Genomic DNA, 19,977 nt, shown 5'->3' on the forward strand with positions numbered 1-19,977 from the left:
TTTGACATGGTCTTAGATACATGAAGTTTTTGCTCATGAAGGAAAATTCTGTCTGGAGTGAACAATATTGTTTTCCAAATTTAACATATTTCTCAACTCCACCCAGAACTGAGAAGGCCACACTGCACTGTTACAGAAGCACCCATCATTTTTAGTCAGACTCAGTGCAGTGTGGGGTAAGTGACCCCTCGAGAGGCCTATCAGAATCTCCCTGAGGAGATAGAGGGCTCAGGTGTAGTTTGAAAAGGCATGAGTCAATATAATTCTTATACTTGAAAATGCAAAAGACACCTACTTTCGTAATCCATAGAACAGAAAAATCAACAAAATATTGACTGGTACAAATAGCATAGGTGAGACCATGATCCTGGTCATTACCTGAAGGCCCTTTGCAATATGGAGGCTGAGATGTTTGTGTTAATGCGGGGCATTTGTTTTTAAAGTTTGGGAAACACTGGAATATGGGCTAAATTCCAAATCCTGATCCCAAGTCTCTTAAACTCTACCTCAGAAGTAGTTGTCAGGAGTAAAACTACAACCAAAATCACCGCCTCCTTGGAGTTTGCATTCTGGGGCGAGACGGAAGATTAAGCAGGTAAAATATGTCAGATGGTGGTAAGTATTATGGAGCCAAGTAGTCAAGCGGGGAAGGGAGACGGAGTGCTGCATGTGGGACCGGGAGGGCTGGGATACAATTATAAAATTAGGTGGTCAGGCAAGCCCTTACAAGGTAGGTGACATTTGAACAAAGATCTGAAGAAGGTGAGGAAAGGGAGTCTTAAGGCTATGAGGGGAAAGATCCTTCCAGGCAGAAGAAAGAAAATGTGTGGTGTGCTCAAAACAGCAAGGAGATGATCAGTGTGGCCAGAGCGAAATGAGTGAGAGGGACTGGTAAGATCCCGGGGTGAGAGACCATTTTGAGCAGTGGCGTAACATGATGAACTTGGCTGTTTTGGATTGCTCTGGCTGCTGTGTTGAGAAAAGTCTCGCAGGCGTAGGAGGCAGCAGGAGACTGGGTAGACTAGCGTCCTATTCGTGTGAGATTCGTATGGAACCACAGAGGACCCCGAACAGCCAAGGGGATCCTGACAAAGGAGACCAGCAGCTGGAGTAAACAAAAGAGGCACACGGGCCAGAGGAATAGAATAGAGAGCCCAGGAATAAACCCACAAATATACGTGGTCCGTTGATTTATGACAAAGCTGCCATACAAAGGACATGCAGTCGCCAAAGGACATGTTCCCCAATAAACTGCTTGGAAACTGGAACATCACAAGCAGAAGGACACTGGACATCGTCTGCTTCGCCCACAAAGCTAACTGAGATACAGTTATTCACATCAAGCCCTTCCTTTGCTGGGTCCTCTGATGACGGACCTCCAGCAGTCAGCCAGGCACAAAAGATTCTCCTCAATTTTCCATCACTTTTCCTCCCATGGCAGCACCTTGCAGCAGGTCCTAAAGAAACCGAGATCCACTCAACGTGGATGCAGACCTGCATTGTCCTGAAACCAAGTCCCTGGTACGTCCTAAGGAGACCTAGCTCCTGTCAGCTGTGCACAGAGCCAGGTCTGTGGGCAGATCGGGCAGGCCCTGCACTGGTAAGAGAGACGGGCTTGTCGCCCTCTGCTGGCAAACTGGGAATTGCAGGCCGCACCCACTCAGTTTAGTGGAGGCTGAGTTCGCTGCTGGCGGTCCTGCCGAATCCACTAATGTTTGGGAATAAAGATAGATGGAGGCAATGTCCCACGAATTCTCAAAAAGAGTTATAGAACAGTTAGAAACCATATGCAATGAAATGAATATAGATACAAACTTTACAACTTACACCCAAAGTCACTCAAAATTGTCCACAGACACATTTAGAAATAAAACTATAAAAATTATAGACGAAAACATATAAGAAAATTGACATGGCCATGGATTTGGTCACGTAGATCATGAGCTTCGAATTTCATGACAACACGTAAAGCCCACACCCAAAAGGGTAAGAATATTCATAATATGTGTTCTATAAAATAAAAAAATTCTGCTCAGCAAAATGCCTTATTCAGAAAGCCAAAAGACAAGCAACAAACTGGGAGAAAAATATTTGCAAAATACATATCTGATAAAGAATTTGTACCCACATTCTACAAAAATCGATAAAACAAACAGCTGCATTAAAAATGGGTAAAGATCTGAACAAACACCTGGCCAAAGAAGATATACAGATAATAAATAAGTGTACAAAAATATGATCCACGTCGTATACCACTAGGGAGTTACACATGAAAACAATAAGACAGCACTACACACATATTAGAACTGCTAACCTCCTCCCAAAAGGACAACACCAATTGCTGGAGGATGGGTCAAAACAGCAACTCTCCTTCATTGCTGATGGCACACAAATATGGCCGCTTGAGATACAGTTTGGCAGTATTTTCCAAAGCCAAACAAGTCTCACCCCTTGAGATCCATCTTTATGCCTCCAGTATTCACAGAACTGCTTTGAAAAACTATATCCAAATGAAAAAAAAAACAATATTATGCACAGAAGCTCTACTCATAACGTCTAAACCTTCCAGGAATCAGGGTTTCTTCAGAAGATGAATGCATAAGGAAATTGGGGTACATACATGTGAAGGGGAGACTCAGACACCCCAAACTATGGAATTTCAATAGACCCCAAACAGCTAAAACAATTTTGACAAAGAAAATCAAAGTTGGAGGCTGACACTTCCCAATTTCAAATGTTAGTACACAGCAACAGGAAATAAAACACTGTGATACTGGCATGAGCTATACATAGAGATGAATGGAATTGAGATCCCAGAAATAAAGCCATCTGTATAGGATGAACTGATTTTAGACAAGAGTAAACAGCATGAAATTGGGGGGAAATGACGTTTTCAACAAATGGTGCTAGGCAATTGGCTATCCATAGGCAGAGGAAGGAAACTGGACCATTTATACCACATATGAAAAGTATCTCAAAATACATAAAAGGCTTCAATGTAAAAAATAAAATTTCACTCAGCCCCATGTATTCATGTGTTCTACATCCATGTTTTCAACCAACTCCAGATCAGAAATATTAGGAAAAAAAATTCCAAAAACTTTCAAAACGAAATACTTGAATTTCCAAATGCCCACAACTATTTACATAGAATTTACATTGTATTTTAAATATTTATATAGCATTTCTATTGTATTAGTTCTTATAAATAATCTAGGGATGATTTAAAGTATACAGGAAGATGTGCCTAGGTTATTTGCAAATACTATACCATTTTATAAAAACGACATGTACATCCATGAATTTTCGTAACCGCTGGGAGTCCTGGAACCAATCCCCCACAAATGCCAGGGAAGACTGTAAAATCTCCAAGAAAACATGAGAATAAACCTTCATATACTTGGACTTAGCAATGGTTTCTTAGATCTGACAGCAAAGCACAAGCAACAACAACAAAGAAACAGATTGGATTTCCTCAAAATGGAAAACTTTGTACATCAAACTTTTGTGCATCAAAAGATCCAATCCAGAAAGTGAAAAGACAGCCCACAGAATGGAAGAAAATAATTCCACATTATATATCTGATGGGTCTTTATCCAGTATATATCAAGAGCTTTTATTGTACAATTCATGAACAAACAAGCTGTTTTAAATATGAAAAAAAGACTTAAGCAGACCCGTCTCTATACAAGACATGCAAATGGTCAACAAGCAGATGAAAAGATAGGATGGAAATGCAAATCAAATCCACAATGCAATAACTACTTCACATACACTAAAATAGTTATAATCAAGAAAATTAACAATAACTAATATTGGCAAAAATGCGGAGACATTGGAACCATTAATCATTATTGTGGACATGGAAAAGAGCGCAACCTATGTTTTCAATATGAATATACAATTACCATATGGAACAACAACTCCACTCCTAGAATAAATAACAGAAAGTATTAAACACAGGTGTACACATCTATTGATAACAGCGCTGTTCACAATATTCAAAAGGAAGAAACAATGCAAATGTCCACCAATGGGTAGATGGATAAACAAAATGCACTTGGTCCATAAATCGCCGTATTATTCTGCCATAAAAGGGATCAAGAGAAATGGTGCAGTGGAAACTAGTATGGCAGTTCCTCAAAAACTTCATTAGAGAATTAACGTACGATCCATTAATTCCACATCAGGGTATATACCCAAGATATTGAAAGCAAAGACTGGAACAGATATGGGTACAACCATCTTCCTAGCAGCATTAACCAGAGTAGCAAAAGGTGGAAGTGAACCAAGTGTCCATCCATTGATAGATCAATGGATAAAGTGAACGTGGTGTACACACAAAGGAATGTCATTCAGCCTTAAAAATTCAGAAAATTCTGACATGTGCTGCAATATATATGAACCTTGAAGCCATTAGGAGAAGTCAAATAGCCCTGTCACAAAAGGACAAAAACGATATGATTCCACTTATAGGAGGTATCCAGAGAAGTCAAATTCAAAGGAAATATTTAAAATGCAGTTGCCAGGGGCTAAAGGGAACTAGTGTCAAATGGCTACAGAGATTCACCGTGAAAATGGAGAAGTTCTGAACGTGGATGCTGAGGTTATTTGTACAACAATGTGAATGTGGTTAATGCCATAGAATTTTGCACTTAAAATGTTTTAAATGGTAATTGGTATGTACAATTAATCACAAGAAAAAAAATGAAGTCCTGATACTTGTTACCATACAGAAAAGGCAAACCAGATCATATCCTGTGCACTTTCAATCCATCAAGGTTGTGAAGTTGATGAGATGTATCAGTCATGGTTCCAAAAGAAGAAAACAGGATCATAATGCAAAAAGACGTTTCCCTAGGTTTGAAACAGCTGGTGAGAGCCGACCTGAGCCTGTGGGTTGGATTTTGATGCGACCATACGTTAATTTAAGTGTCTGACAGAATGCCATACTGTTTTCCACATCCACTGCACCATCTTACTCTATTTCTGTATATGGCAGAATAATATGGGAGTTTATAGATCTACCCTGTTTTGCTTATCCATTCATCCACTGATGGATATTCGAATTGTTTTACCATTGGGCCAATGTCAACAAGGCTGCTATGAATATTCGTGTACAAGTTTTTGTTTGTACACCTGCTTTCTATTCTTTGTGGCATATTTGTAGGAGTAGAGTTCTTGAACCCAACTCTAATTGTACTTTTATCTTTTTGAGGAAGTGCCAAACTACTGTACATATTGTCTGCACCATTTTACATTTCCATAAGCAATGTGTCAGGGTTCCAATTTCTCTACATTGTTGCCAGCGTTTTAATTTGTTTGTTCTTGATTATGACCATTTATTGTATGTGAATGGATGTCACATTGTGAGTTTAATTTGCATTTCCATCATGACATGAAAGAAATATACCTAAGAGGGTTTTATTAGAATCTCAAACCTCAGGATCCTGCTCAGTAGACATAGCTGTTGCATAACCAAAAACTATTAACATTCCCCTTAAGTAAAATTTAAAAACCATTAAGCACAAAAACGATCCACCACAATTCATTACAATACCACACCACTCACAGTTAACCCAAGCCTACCATAAATCTGTGAAGGTTTTGAAGAAAAACCTACAAAACTAACTACCAAAATAGTGCTTAAAATAAATACAATCTATATCATCATTATTCTTTTTTTTTTTTAATTAATTTATTTTTGGCTGTGTTGGGTCTTCGTTGCTGCGCGCGGGCTTTCTCTAGTTGCTGCGGGCGGGGGCTACTCTTTGTTGCGGTGCATGGGCTTCTCATTGCGGTGGCTTATCTTGTTGCAGAGCATGGGCTCTAGGCACATGGGCTTCAGTAGTTGTGGCACACAGGCTTCAGTAGTTGTGGCGCGCGGGCTCTAGAGTGCAGGCTCAGTAGTTGTGATGCACGGGCTTAGTTGCTCTGTGACATGTGGGATCTTCCCAGACCAGGGCTCGGACCCGTGTCCCCTGCATTGGCAGGCGGATTCTTAACCACTGCACCACCAGGGAAGTCCCTGTCATCATTATTCTTACATGGAATGTAACCATGGCCAATGACTTGAAAAATCATCATTATATTTCAACTATAGGAACACTAATGCCCAACATTTAAAAATCTCACCCATTAATCAAAATTGTTAACAATGCATTTACTGATCTACCAGCCCCATCAAATCTCATCATGATGAAATTTTCCTTCCCTGCTTGATATTTATTTAATTTTACAAATCTTAACACGGTTATTCCTAGCAATACATTATACATCAGATACAATAACTGCCTTCTCTTCAGTTAAGCATATCTACTGAAACGTAAACTACGGATGAATCATCTGATATTTATATGCAAACCGACATTTCCTATTCTTTGTTTGCTTATTTACCCATGTAAGGAGGGGCCTGTATTATGGATCTTACACCTTCCTAGAAATATGAGACATCAGAATTATCCTACTATTTAAGTTAATAGCCACAGCATTTATAGGTTATGTCTTACCATGAGGCTAAATATCCTTTTGAGGAGCCATGGTCATTACAAATCTCCTTTCAACAATTCCTTACATTGGCATTAACCTAGTCAATTGAATCTTAGGAGGATTCTCAGTTGATAAAGCCACCCTTACCCTATTCATCACCTTCCACTTTATCCTTCCATTCATTATTGCAGCTTTAACAGTTCTTCACCTATTATTCCTTCATGAAAGAGGCTCTAACAGTCCAAGAGGGATCTCATCCTATATGGACAAAATCCCACTTCATCCATACTAGACAATTAAAGATATCTTGGTTACCTTGTTCCAATTAAAAGCTTATTAATACTACTACTAGTCTCACATGACCTTCTAGGGGACCCAGACAATGATATTCCACCTAACATCCTCAACACTCCCCCTCACATCAAACGAGAATGATACTTCTTATTTTCCTATGCAATTCTTGATCCATTCACAACAAGTAGGAGATGTACTAGCATTAGCCATCTCATTCCTCATTTTATCAATCTTCCCAAAACTTCATACGACAAAGCAACGAAGGATAACATTATGACCTCTTAGCCAATGTTTATTCTGAGTACTTGTAGGGCACCTATGAACATTAACATGGATTGGAAGACAAACCATTGATCACCCTTTTGTTATCATCAGACAAAGGGGATCTACGCTATACTTTCTTAGGATTATAGTCCTCATGCCTCTAATAAGCATTATTGAAAATAACCTCCTAAAATGAAGAGTTTTTGTAGTATATTTATTATTTTGTTCTTCTAAACCAGAAAAGGAGAGCAACATAACTCCCTAAGACTCAAGCAAGAAGCTCCAGCTCCACCATCAGCACCCAAAACTGAAATTCTACTTAAACGATTCCCTGAACAACTTGCTTCTGGGACATTAACATTACGCTAACATTCCTATGTACTTTGTGCATTATGTGCCCTTCCACATATATAAGTAAGTACATATGCTTTCTCATACGTAATACATATGTATAATCATGAATTATCTACTGCATGTGTATAAGCATGTACATCAGCTTACTGATACTACATAACGCATTAAACATTTCAATTCACATTAGATTCCAGTCCCCACAAATATTCACAGGGGTAATTGAAGTGACTGATATTATATAGGACCTATGTTTATCATACATAACACATAAAATCAAATCATTTCCACTCAGCAAGTTTATCATAACCTGTAACCAGAGCTTAATCATCTAGCCACGATAAACCATCAACCCACCCACAAATATGCCTCTCTCCCCATTCTAGGCTCATGAACCATGGGGATTCCTATAAACGAACTATATCTGGCATCTGGTTCTTATTTCAGGACCATCTCACCTAAAATCACCCACTCTTTCGCCTTCATTATTATACCTCGATGGACTAATGACTAATCAGCCCAGGCTCACACATAACTGGTTTCATGCTTTTGGTATTTGGAACTGGTGTGGGTGGGGAGGTGCTGTGACATGCTATGGCCATAGCGACCTTCACACTGTCTAGAAATTTGTAGCTGAGCTGAAACTGAATATTATTTTCCAACATCATCTACCATCATATATTGTTTTTTGTTTTTACTTCTTTATTGGAGTATAATTGCTTTACAATGGTGTGTTAGTTTCTGCTTTACAACAAAGTGAATCAGCTATACGCATACATATATCGCCATACCTCCTCCCTCTTGCGTCTCCCTCCCTCCCACCCTCACTATCCCACCCCTCTAGGTGGACACAAAGCACCGAGCTGATCTCCCTGCGCTATGCGGCTGCTTCCCACTACGTGCCCGGCTAGCTCAGTCGGTAGAGCATGAGACTCTTAACATCATATGTTATTGAGTCAGTGGTCACAGGATATTGAGCAATTACACACTTCTGTACACATGCACACTCATATCAGGTAAATAGCTTGCTTAATCAAACCCCTATCCCTGCTAATTCGCGTAATTTATATACAATTATCACCCTGCCAAACCCCCAAAACAAGTCAAAGCATAGAACTATATAAGATTCAACTAACTCATTTAATAAACCTACTGCCTTCACTTCACCAACCCAAAGTTAGTATAACTACAAAGTAGCCTCCTAACTCTAGTAATTCCATTTTAGAATTACTAGATTCTAGAATCTAGTAATTCCATTGAATTACTTAGATATATAAGCCTTATATAGACAGACATCCCCCTCAACCTGCCATTTACCTTGAATAAAATTTAAAATAAAAATTACATTTTAATAATCTCCACAAGAAAAAAATAAATATTTCAATACTAATTTTAACACAACCCAAACTAGTACATTGAATATCCATGCATCAATTAAATACATAAATGTGATACGTACAAATCCTACTCAACTGTTGATGGAGTTTAATAATCAGAGCAAGGCACTGTAAATGCCTGGGTGAGTTTACTAACTCCATAAACACATAGCTTTGGTCCTAGCCTTTACATTAATTTCACATGAAATTACACATGCAAGTATCTGCATCCCAGTGAGAATGCCCTCTAAATCAAAAAAGATTAAAAGGAGTAGGCATCAAGCACACTAAAATGCAGTTCAAAACAACTTGCTAAACTACGCCCCCATGGGAATCGACATTGATAAAAATTAAGCCCAAAACGAAAGTCTGGGTAAGTTATATGAACTAATTAGGGTTGGTAAATTTCATGTCAGCCACCTCAGTCATAAGATTAACCCAAGCTAGTAGAAATCCAGTGTAAAGCATGTTAAAAGATTACCCCCAAAATTAAATGATGTCCTCGCTAAGCTGCAAAAAGCCATAGCTAAAATAAAAATAAGCTATGAAAGTGACTTTAACATTTCTGATTACAGGGCAGCTGAGATCTAGACTGGGATTAGTTATGCCACTATTCTTAGCATCAGAGTACTACTAACATCAGCTTAAAATTCAAAGGACTTGGCAGTGACTCGTACTCCGCTAGAGGAGCCTATTCTATAACTGATAAACTCTGATGAACCTCACCAGCCCTAAATATCACCAACCTCAGGATACCCTGGTAAAGAACAATACCGTAATAAGCATAATTATCAGACATAAAAACGTTAGGTCAAGTTGTAACCTATGGGAGGGGAAGAAATGGGCTACATTTTGTACCTTAGGAACATAAGATAATTTCTACGAAAGTTTGTGTGAAATAAAAAACCAAAGGAGGATTTAGTAGTGAATTGTGAGTAGAGTGCTTAATTGACTCAGGCCAGGAAGCACACACACACTGACCATCACATCCTCTCCAATATCGATGACTTCATATCCCAGTAATAAGTTCCAAACATATAAGAGGAGGTAAGTTGTAACGAGGTGAGCAGACTGGAAAGTGTTCTTGGATGCATGCAGGTGTACCTAGTTTACCCCCAGGAGATTTCATTCTGCATGGACACTTTGTACTAAAACTAGCCGTAACTTCCCACCAGATTCAACTATCATCATAAGTAAATTAAACATTCACTCAACATCTAAAGTATAGGAGATAGAAATTTAAATTTGGTGCTCTAATAAAATACCATAAGGGAATGAGGATAGAAGCATTAAAATACCAAAAAGCAAGGCTTACCTATTTTACCTTTTGCATAATGATTTAACTAGAAAACTAACATAGAGAAGTTAAATCACCTGAAATCAGAAGAGCTCGTTATGAACAGTTTACAAGAACAAACTCACGTCTGTGGCAAATAGAAGAAATAGGAGTAAAGGTGAGAAGCCTAAGAAGCCTGCTGGTTGCCCAGAAAATTTCAACTTTAAGTATTACTTTAAAAACATCACTTTTAACATAATTTTAAATGTTATTCTAAAAAGGTACAGCTTTTAGTTACAAAGTTCCCTAGAGAGTAAGCATAAACAAATACCATAGCTGGCTTAAAGCCAGCCACCAATTAAGAAAGCATTCAGGGCTTCCCTGGTGGCGCAGTGGTTAAGAATTTGCCTGCCAATGCAGGGGACACGGGTTCGAGCCCTGGTCCGGGAAGATCCCACATGCCACGGAGCAACTAAGCCTGTGCGCCACAACTACTGAGCCTGCGCATCTGGAGCCTGTGCTCCGCAACAAGAGAGGCCTGCGCACTGGGATGAAGAGTAGCCCCCGCTCACTGCAACTAAAGAAAGCCCGCGCACAGCAACGAAGACCCAACGCAGCCAAAAATAAATAAATAAAATAAATTTATAAAAAAAAAAAAAAGAAAGCATTCAAGGTCAACCACATATTCATCGTAATACCAATAGTATATAAACCAACCCTTAAATTAATAAGGGACTAATTAATTAATAGAAGCAATACTGTCTCTATGAGTAACAAGAAATATTTCTCCTGGCATAAGCTATATCAGAATGAATAACCCACTGATAGTTAGCAGTAAAATAAACCTAAACCATTACCTAATTATTTATTAAAACCATTATTAACCCAACACAGGCATGCATTTAAGGAAAGATTTTTAAAAAGCAAAAGGAACTCAGCAATCACAAACCCTGCCTGTTTATGAAAAACATTAACTCCAGCACTTCTAGTATCAGAGGCACTGCCTGCCCAGTGACACTTGTTTAATGGTCACAGTACCCTATGTGTGGAAAAGGTAGCATAGTCATTTTTTTCTCTAAATGAGGCCTTGTATAATTGGTCACACGAGGGTTTTACCGTCTCTTTTAATCAGTGAAATTGACCTTCCCATGAAGAAGTGGGAATAATATATGATGGGAAGACCCTATGGAGCTTTAATTGATTACTTAATCCAAAAAAATAAACAATAACTGAACTTTAAAGGATAACATAGCTTTTAACGGATTAACAATTTTGGTTGGGGTGACCCTGGAGAATAAGACAACCTCTGAGTGATTCAAATTTAGACCAACTAGTCAAAATGCTTTATCATTATTAATCCAAAATATTGATAAGTGGAATAAGTTACCCTAGGCATAACAGTACAATCCTATTCTAGAGTTCATATTGACAATGGGGTGTATGACCTTGATGCTGGATCAGTACATTCGAATGGTATAACTGCTGCTAATGATCTGTTTGTTCGACGATTAAAGTCCTATGTGATCTGAGTTCAGACTGGAGTCATCCCGGTCAGTTTCTCTTCTAGATTTCTCCCAGCATGAAAGAACAAGAGAAATAAGGCCTTCTTTATAAAACGTCTTTGAATTAATTGATGATATAATTTCAATTCAATTAATTGATACATACCCCACTATAGAGCAGGGTCTGTTAGGGTGGCAGAGTCCAGTAAATTGCATAAAACTAAAACATTTTTCCGCAGAGGTTTAAGTCTTTTTCCTAAGAAAATATATATAATCAGCATTCTTTCACTCATTATTCCACTTTTACTCACTGTAGCATTCGTCATATTAATTGAACAGAAAGTCCTAGGCTATATACAAAGCCAGAAGGGACCACACATTATCAGCCCTCATGGATTATTACAACCCATTGCTGACGCAGTCAAATTATTTATTAAAGAACCACTATGACCATCGATCTCATCAGTTTATGTATTTAGTATTACATCCTCAATAATGGCTCTAAACCCTGGCTCTCACGATATGAATTCCTCTCCCCATGCCCTATCTGCTAGTTAACATAAACCTAGGTGTGCTATTTATAGTAGCTATATCAAGCCTAGCCATTTCTACTATCCTCTGATCTGCGTGAGCTTCAGATTCAAAATACACAGTCATCGGAGGTCTACAGGCAGTAGCACAGACAATCTCATAGAAGTAACAGTAGCAATTATTCTCTTATCAGTCCTACTGATAAATGGATCATTTACACTTTCAACAGTAATTATTACACAAGAATGCCTTTGACTAAACTTCCCATCTTGATCACTAGCCAGAATGTTTATCTCTTCTGTAGCAGAAACCAACAGAGCTGCATTTGATTGAGCAGAAGTAGAATCAAAACCTGTCTTTAGCTTCAATGTAGAAAACGTAGCAGGCGCATTCACCCTGTTCTTCCTAGCAGAATGTGTCAATATCATTATAATAAATATTTTCGCAACAACCCTATTTTTAGGAGCATTTAACAACCCCCATATGCCAGAATTCTATACAGTCAATGTCATCCTTAAAACACTCCTAACAGTCTCCTTTCTATGAATTCAAGCATCCTACCCACAATTTTATTGGATTATAGTTGCTTTACAATGTTGTGTTAGTTTCTGCTGTACAGCAAAGTGAATCAGCCACACGTATATATGATCAGCATATATATCTCTTATGAAAAAATTTTACCACTAACATTAGCCCTGTGTATACGAGAAGTTTCACTACCTGTCATCACATCAGGCATCCTACCACAAACATATTATGTCTGAAGAAAGAGTCACTTTGACAGAGTAAATAATAGAGGTTTAAACCCTCTTATTTCTAGAATCATAGAAATTGAACCTACCCTTAATTTTAAATTCTTCATGCTACCAGTTTGTACTACATTCTAGAGTAAATTCAGCTAACTAAGCTATTGGGCCCATACCCCAAGAATGTTGGTTTGTATCCTTTCAGTACTAAGAAACCCTATTGTTTTTACTATCATTCTACTGACCATTATCTCAGGAATTATCATTGTAATAACAAGGTCGCACAGGTTACTATTATCCCCATTCTAATAAAAAAAAATTTTAACCCGTAAGTGTGAGGACTAGAAAATCTAAGGCAACCCAATTATCTAATTCTAATTGGGCTAAGGAATTTAGGGATGTCTGTTGTGCTGCAGTGCAATCTTTTCAGCTATTTGACCAATGGAGGCTGATAAATTTCTGATCATCTCTTTGGGTACATACACTCCTGCATTAGGAACCAAGATGCCACAAAGATTTTGCCACCAGTGTCTTGCTATCTTGCTAACATAGATTGCTTGACTCTGTAACGAAGAAAGAAAGGAGGTTCATTTCTTTCCTGATGTATAGACAATAGGATAGCATAATGTTCTAATAAACATAAACCTTCTATTTGTCAGCTATTAAAACATTTTTCAATGAAGTAAGGGAGAAAGGGTGGGGGTTCGGGGTAAGTTGTGTTCAGTCTCTAAGAACTGAAGATAGTATCAGATAAGGAATGGACATATTAATATGTTGAAGAATTTAAACTTGAAAGATTAGGTCAGAGGGAAGTTGGTCTGGGAGAGTGGTAACATGAGGAACATCTGAAAAGTCAGGGATAGGTATTGTATTATGAAGGGCCTATCCCAGTAGATACGCTTTGTGACAGCTTTACTAAAAAATTTTCTTTCCATCCTGAATACTGGGGCAAAAGTATAGCTAGAGGTAAAAGAGTAACTTTCAATTTTGATAGGGAGACAAACATTTGAATAACTTCAATTGAACCAGTAGGATGGGTCTCACAGGCCTGGCCTGGATTCTTGGGTCAGCTGTCGACCACTGTTGCTGTCAGCTTCTCGTCCTGGCCTGAGGGTTGTTTTAAGGTGTTTGAGGTTAGCAGTCCCCTCTATAAACCAGTCGGATGCAGAGGCCCCTTTTAAGTGGGAAATATGAATTCAAGAGTTCATTCCCTTCAGTTTCACTGTGTATGATCTAGTTAAGAGTACCTGATAAGAATCCTTCCCTTTAGGTTGGAGACAGTCCTTTAAATGATATCTTTTCCAGTATGTACGATCTCCTAGGTGCAGGTCATGGAGCACCTGACCTTCATCCAAAGGTAGATCACTGTGATCAGATTCAGAAATGAGCTCCGAATATCCTTTTAATAATTCAATTAAACTTTACAATAACGTGACATAACAACAAAGTGGCTTCTTGGATGTAAATACAACGCCTCAGTATATATAAAACCTCAATATCCACAAAGATGTATTACTGAAACAATTTTTCTCTCTAAATTATCTTCATTTTGACCATAGTCAATTAAGATTTTTTTTTTTTTTTTGCAAAATAAGTCTGGTTTCTATACACATGGCCTGATTATTTACATAAGTGTAATCGATCATATAGGCTCTGTTAACTTTGCCTTTATTGGAACTTTTCATAAGGGATCTCAAATTGAAGTTTTAAAAGGCCTCTCAAGGCCAGGAAAGCCATACCATTAGATTCTACCTGCAATACCTACAGATTTAGGTGCATTCCTCCCTTCTCAAGTTCCAAAATATCTTGAGGTTCTTATTTCTGCCAGGAAGTGGCCTTCCTTTTTCACTTGGAAAGCCTACTAGGAACCGGAGAGATTCTAAATTCAGGAGGAATCAGGTAGAGAGAAAAGATAAATGCTTCCATTCTGGTTACGAACGTATGTTTTACCAAACTGCTATAAGTCATAATTAGCTTAAAGGGAAAGGTTTTCTTCTATCTGGAAAACAGAGTTTAAAAGCCAGTAATAGTTCAGACAAAAAGTCTTATAAATTATAATCATATTTATCAGTTCATTCAGTCCCATGTAATTCACTTTTGTTCGGCTTGAGTCCAGTTTTTCTATTAGTTTTGTTGACCTTGCCTGATGATTAAGGATAAAGTTAAGGAGTCGATGAGGTTTTGTTAAGGCTTGTATGATTCGTCCAGTGAAGTGGGTGCCGCCTTGTTCACTGGAGATTGTGGAAAGTATACCAAGTGGAAAACACGTTTTCTAACAGTTTCTTTATCATTATGAGTGCATCAGCCTTGTAGCCAGGGAAGGCTTTAACACATCAAATATAATGGGGTTTTCCTTCCAGGGAGCCAGGAAGAGCCAAGAGGCTGTTATGCGTTTCCCACAGCCCTGACTGTTTAATTAACAGCATTGCTTACCCATCTTAATTTCTGATTTAGGAGCAGACTGTTGCCATGTTACAAGGACCTCAGGATGGCAAAAGTCTGGCAATGAGGGTTAATTTTTTTGTAGACACAGAATGGACTTTACCAACAGGAGCTATAATCTTGACATTCTGTTGTTGCCTTTGCATGAAAGGGCATTTCCCTAATACTCGGGTTCAGTCCCTTTAGCATGAGCCTCAGTTTTGATGACAGAGAACATTCTATGTCAGGATGTATAAAATTTCCAGGAATTTCATATAACTTCTGGAACATTGATAATACATACTTTAGACATAATATAAAGAAGGCATTTTTGTAGACCTTTTTATGATGGCCATTCTGACTGGTGTGAGGTGATACCTCACTGTAGTTTTAATTTGCATTTCTCTAATAATTTGCGATGTTAAGCATCTTTTCATGTGCCTTTTGGCAACTCTGTGTCTTCTTTGGAGAAATGGCTATTGAGATCTTCTGCCCATTTTTTGATTGGGTTGTTTGTTGTTTTGATACTGAGCTGCATGAGCTGTTTGGATATTTTGGAGATTAACCTCTTGCCAGTCACACCATTTGCCAATGGGTGTGTGGAAAAAGGAACCCTCCTACATTGTTGGTGGGAATGTAATTGGTGCAGCCACTGTGGAAAACAGTATGGAGGCTCCTTAAAAAACAAAAAATAGAGCTACCGTATGATCCTGCAATCCCACTCCTGGGTGTATATCCAGAGAAAACCATAATTCAAAAAGATATATGCGCTCCACCTTCCGGGTACCTGGAAACGTCGGGCCCGGGAGCCAATTCTTGCCGGGGATGAGGGCGCAGGTGGCCATGGGAAGCCAAGGCTCCTCTTGGCTGTGACAATTTCTCATACTTTCCTCATTTTTGATGACCTTGACAATGTTGAGGAGTACTGCCCTGTTCTAAAGCCTCAGAGTCTTTTGCTTCAGTTGGCAGAAAGGGAAAGAGACAGTGGAGGAGCCACTTCAGATTCATAAAAACCCCAGCTTAGAGGTGGTTCTAATGCTTCCCAAGCCGTCTCTATTACTGGTGGTGGCAGGGGCAGTGCCCATATGATTCTCCATATGAATAGCCAATTATTTCTCCTCTATTTGTTGAAAAGACTTTCCTTCCCTCCACTGAATTGATTTTTTTGCCTTTGTCAGAAGTCTTTAGAACATATAAGGGAGCTGTTGATCCTTTTTTATTTCTAGTATGGAGTAATGGAGATGTCCTCTAGCACCCAGTGCTAAGGCAACATTTCCAATTTGAATATTTCATTGGTCAGGCTGCTGCAGGCAGCCCGGCTTTAGGAAGACCAGCCATGTGGTTGACAGAGTCTTGGTGCTCTGGCCGGGTGTCAGGCCTGAGCCTCTGAGGTGGGAGAGCCGAGTTCAGGACACTGGTCCACCAGAGACCTCCCGGCCCCACGTAATATCAAACAGTGAAAGCTCTCTCAGAGATCTCAATCTCAGTGCTAAGACCCAGCTCCACTCAACGACCAGCAAGCTTCAGTGCTGCGCACCCTATGCCAAACAACTAGCAAGAGAGGAACACAACACCACCCATTGGCAGAGAGGCTGCCTAAAGTCAAAATAAGGTCACAGACACCCCAGACCACCAGACTCGGACCTGCCCACCAGAAAGACAAGATCCAGCCCCACCCATCAGAACACAGGCACCAGTCCCCTCCACCAGGAAGCCTATACAACCCACTGAACCAACCTTACCCACTGGGGGCAGACACCAAAAACAAGGAGAACTACGAACCTGCAGCCTGCAAGAAGGAGACCCCAAACACAGTAAGTTAAGCAAAATGAGAAGACAGAGAAACACAGCAGATGAAGGAGCAAGGTAAAAACCCATCAGATCAAACAAATGAAGAGGAAATAGGCAGTCTACCTGAAAAAGAATTCAGAGTAAAGAGAGTAAAGATGATCCAAAATCTTGGAAATAGAATGGAGAAAATACAAGAAACATTTAACAAGGACCTACAAGATCTAAAGAGCAAACAAACAATGATGAACAACACAATAAATGAAATTAAAAATTCTCTAGAAGTGATCAATAGCAGAATAACTGAGGCAGAAGAACAGATAAGTGACCTGGAAGATAAAATAGTGGAAATAACTACTGCAGAGCAGAATAAAGAAAAAACAATGAAAAGAATTGAGGACAGTCTCAGAGACCTCTGGGACAACATTAAACACACCAACATTCGAATTATAGGGGTCCCAGAAGAAGAAGAGAAAAAGAAAGGGACTGAGAAAATATTTGAAGAGATTATAGTTGAAAACTTCCCTAACATGGGAAAGGAAATAGTCAATCAAGTCCAGGAAGCACAGAGAGTCCCATACAGGATAAATCCAAAGAGAAACACACCAAGACACATATTAATCAAACTATCAAAAATTAAATACAAAGAACAAATATTAAAAGCAGTGAGGGAAAAACAACAAATAACACATAAGGGAATCCTCATAAGGTTAACAGCTGATCTTTCAGCAGAAACTCTGCAAGCCAGAAGGGAGTGGTAGGACATATTTAAAGTGATGAAGGAGAAAAACCTACAACCAAGATTACTCTACCCAGCAAGGATCTCATTCAGATTTGATGGAGAAATTAAAACCTTTACAGACAAGGAAAAGCTAAGAAAATTCAGCACCACCAATCCAGCTTTACAACAAATACTAAAGGAAGTTCTTTAGGCAGGAAACACAAGAGAAGGAAAAGACCTACAATAATAAACTCAAAACAATTAAGAAAATGGTAATAGGAACATACATAGCGATAATTACCTAAAATGTAAATGGATTAAATGCTCCAACCAAAAGACACAGGCTTGCTGAATGGATACAAAAACAAGACCCGTATATATGCTGTCTACAAGAGACCCACTTCAGACCTAGGGACACATACAGACTGAAAGTGAGGGGGTGGAAAAAGATATTCCCTGCAAATGGAAATCAAAAGAAAGCTGGAATAGCAATTCTCATATCAGACAAAATAGACTGTAAAACAAAGACTATTACAAGAGGCAAGGAAGGAAACTACATAATGATCAAGGGATCAATCCAAAAAGAAGATATAACAATTGTAAATATTTATGCACCCAACATAGCAGCACCTCAATACATAAAGCAAATACTAACAGCCATAAAAGGGGAAGTCAACAGTAACACAATCATAGTAGGGGATTTTAACACCCCACTTTCACCAATGGACAGATCATCCAAAATGAAAATAAATAAGGAAATACAAGCTTTAAATGATACATTAAACAAGATGGACTTAATTGATATTTATAGGACATCCCATCCAAAAACAACAGAATACACTTTCTTCTCAAGTGCTCATGGAACATTCTCCAGGATAGATCATATCTTGGGTCACAAATCAAGCCTTGGTAAATTTAAGAAAATTGAAATCATATCAAGTATCTTTTCTGACCACAACTCTATGAGACTAGATATCAATTACAGGAAAAAATCTGTAAGAAATACAAACACATGGAGGCTAAACAACACACTACTTAATAACCAAGAGATCAATGAAGAAATCAAAGAGGAAATCAGAAAATACCTAGAAACAAATGACAATGAAAACACGACGACCCAAAACCTATGGGATGCAGCAAAAGCAGTTCTAAGAGGGAAGTTTATAGCAATACAATCCTACCTTAAGAAACAAGACACGATAGAGAGAAAGGAAGATGGCGGAGTAGAAGGACGTGCTCTCACTCCCTCTTGCGAGAATATCAGAATCACAACTAGCTGCTGGACAATCATAGACAGGAAGACACTGGAACTCACCAAAAAAGACACCCCACATCCAAAGACAAAGGAGAAGCCACAATGAGACGGTAGGAGGGGTGCAATCAGAGTAAAATCAAATCCCATAACTGGTGGGTGGGTGACTCACAGACTGGCAAACACTTATACCACAGAATTCCACCCACTGGAGTGAAGGTTCTGAGCCCCACGTCAGGCTTCCCAACCTGGGGGTCCGGCAACGGGAGGAGGAATTCATAGAGAATCAGACTTTGAAGCCTAGTGGGAATTGATTGCAGGACTTTGACAGGACTGGGGGAAACAGAGACCCCACTCTTGGAGGGTGCACACAAAATAGTGTGTGCATCAGGACCCAGGGGAAGGAGCAGTGACCCCAGGGGAGACTGAACCAGACCTACCTGCTAGTGTTGGAGGGTCTCCTGCAGAGGTGGGAGGTGGCTCTGTTTCACCCTGGGGACAAGGACACTGGCAGCAGAAGTTCTGGGAAGTGCTCCTTGGCGTGAGCCCTCCCAGAGTCTGTCATTAGCCCCACCAAAGAGCCCAGGTAGGCTCCAGTGTTGGATTGCCTCAGGCAAAACAACCAACAGGGAGGGAACCCAGCCCCACCCATCAACAGTCAAGTGGATTAAAGTTTTACTGAGCTCTGACCACCACAGCAACAGCCAGCTCTACCCACCACCAGAGCCTCCCATCAAGCCTCTCAGATAGCCTCAACCACCAGAGGGCAGACAGCAGAAGCAAGAAAATCTATAATCCTGCAGCCTGTGGAACAAAAACCACATTCACAGAAAGATAGACAAGATGAAAAGGCAGAGGGCTATATACCAGATGAAGCAACAAGATAAAACCCCAGAAAAACAACTAAATGAATTGGAGATAGGCAACCTTCCAGAAAAAGAATTCAGAATAATGATAGTGAAGAT

This window comes from Eschrichtius robustus, chromosome 6 (assembly GCF_028021215.1).
Source record: "Eschrichtius robustus isolate mEscRob2 chromosome 6, mEscRob2.pri, whole genome shotgun sequence".
Lineage (NCBI taxonomy): Eukaryota > Metazoa > Chordata > Mammalia > Artiodactyla > Eschrichtiidae > Eschrichtius > Eschrichtius robustus.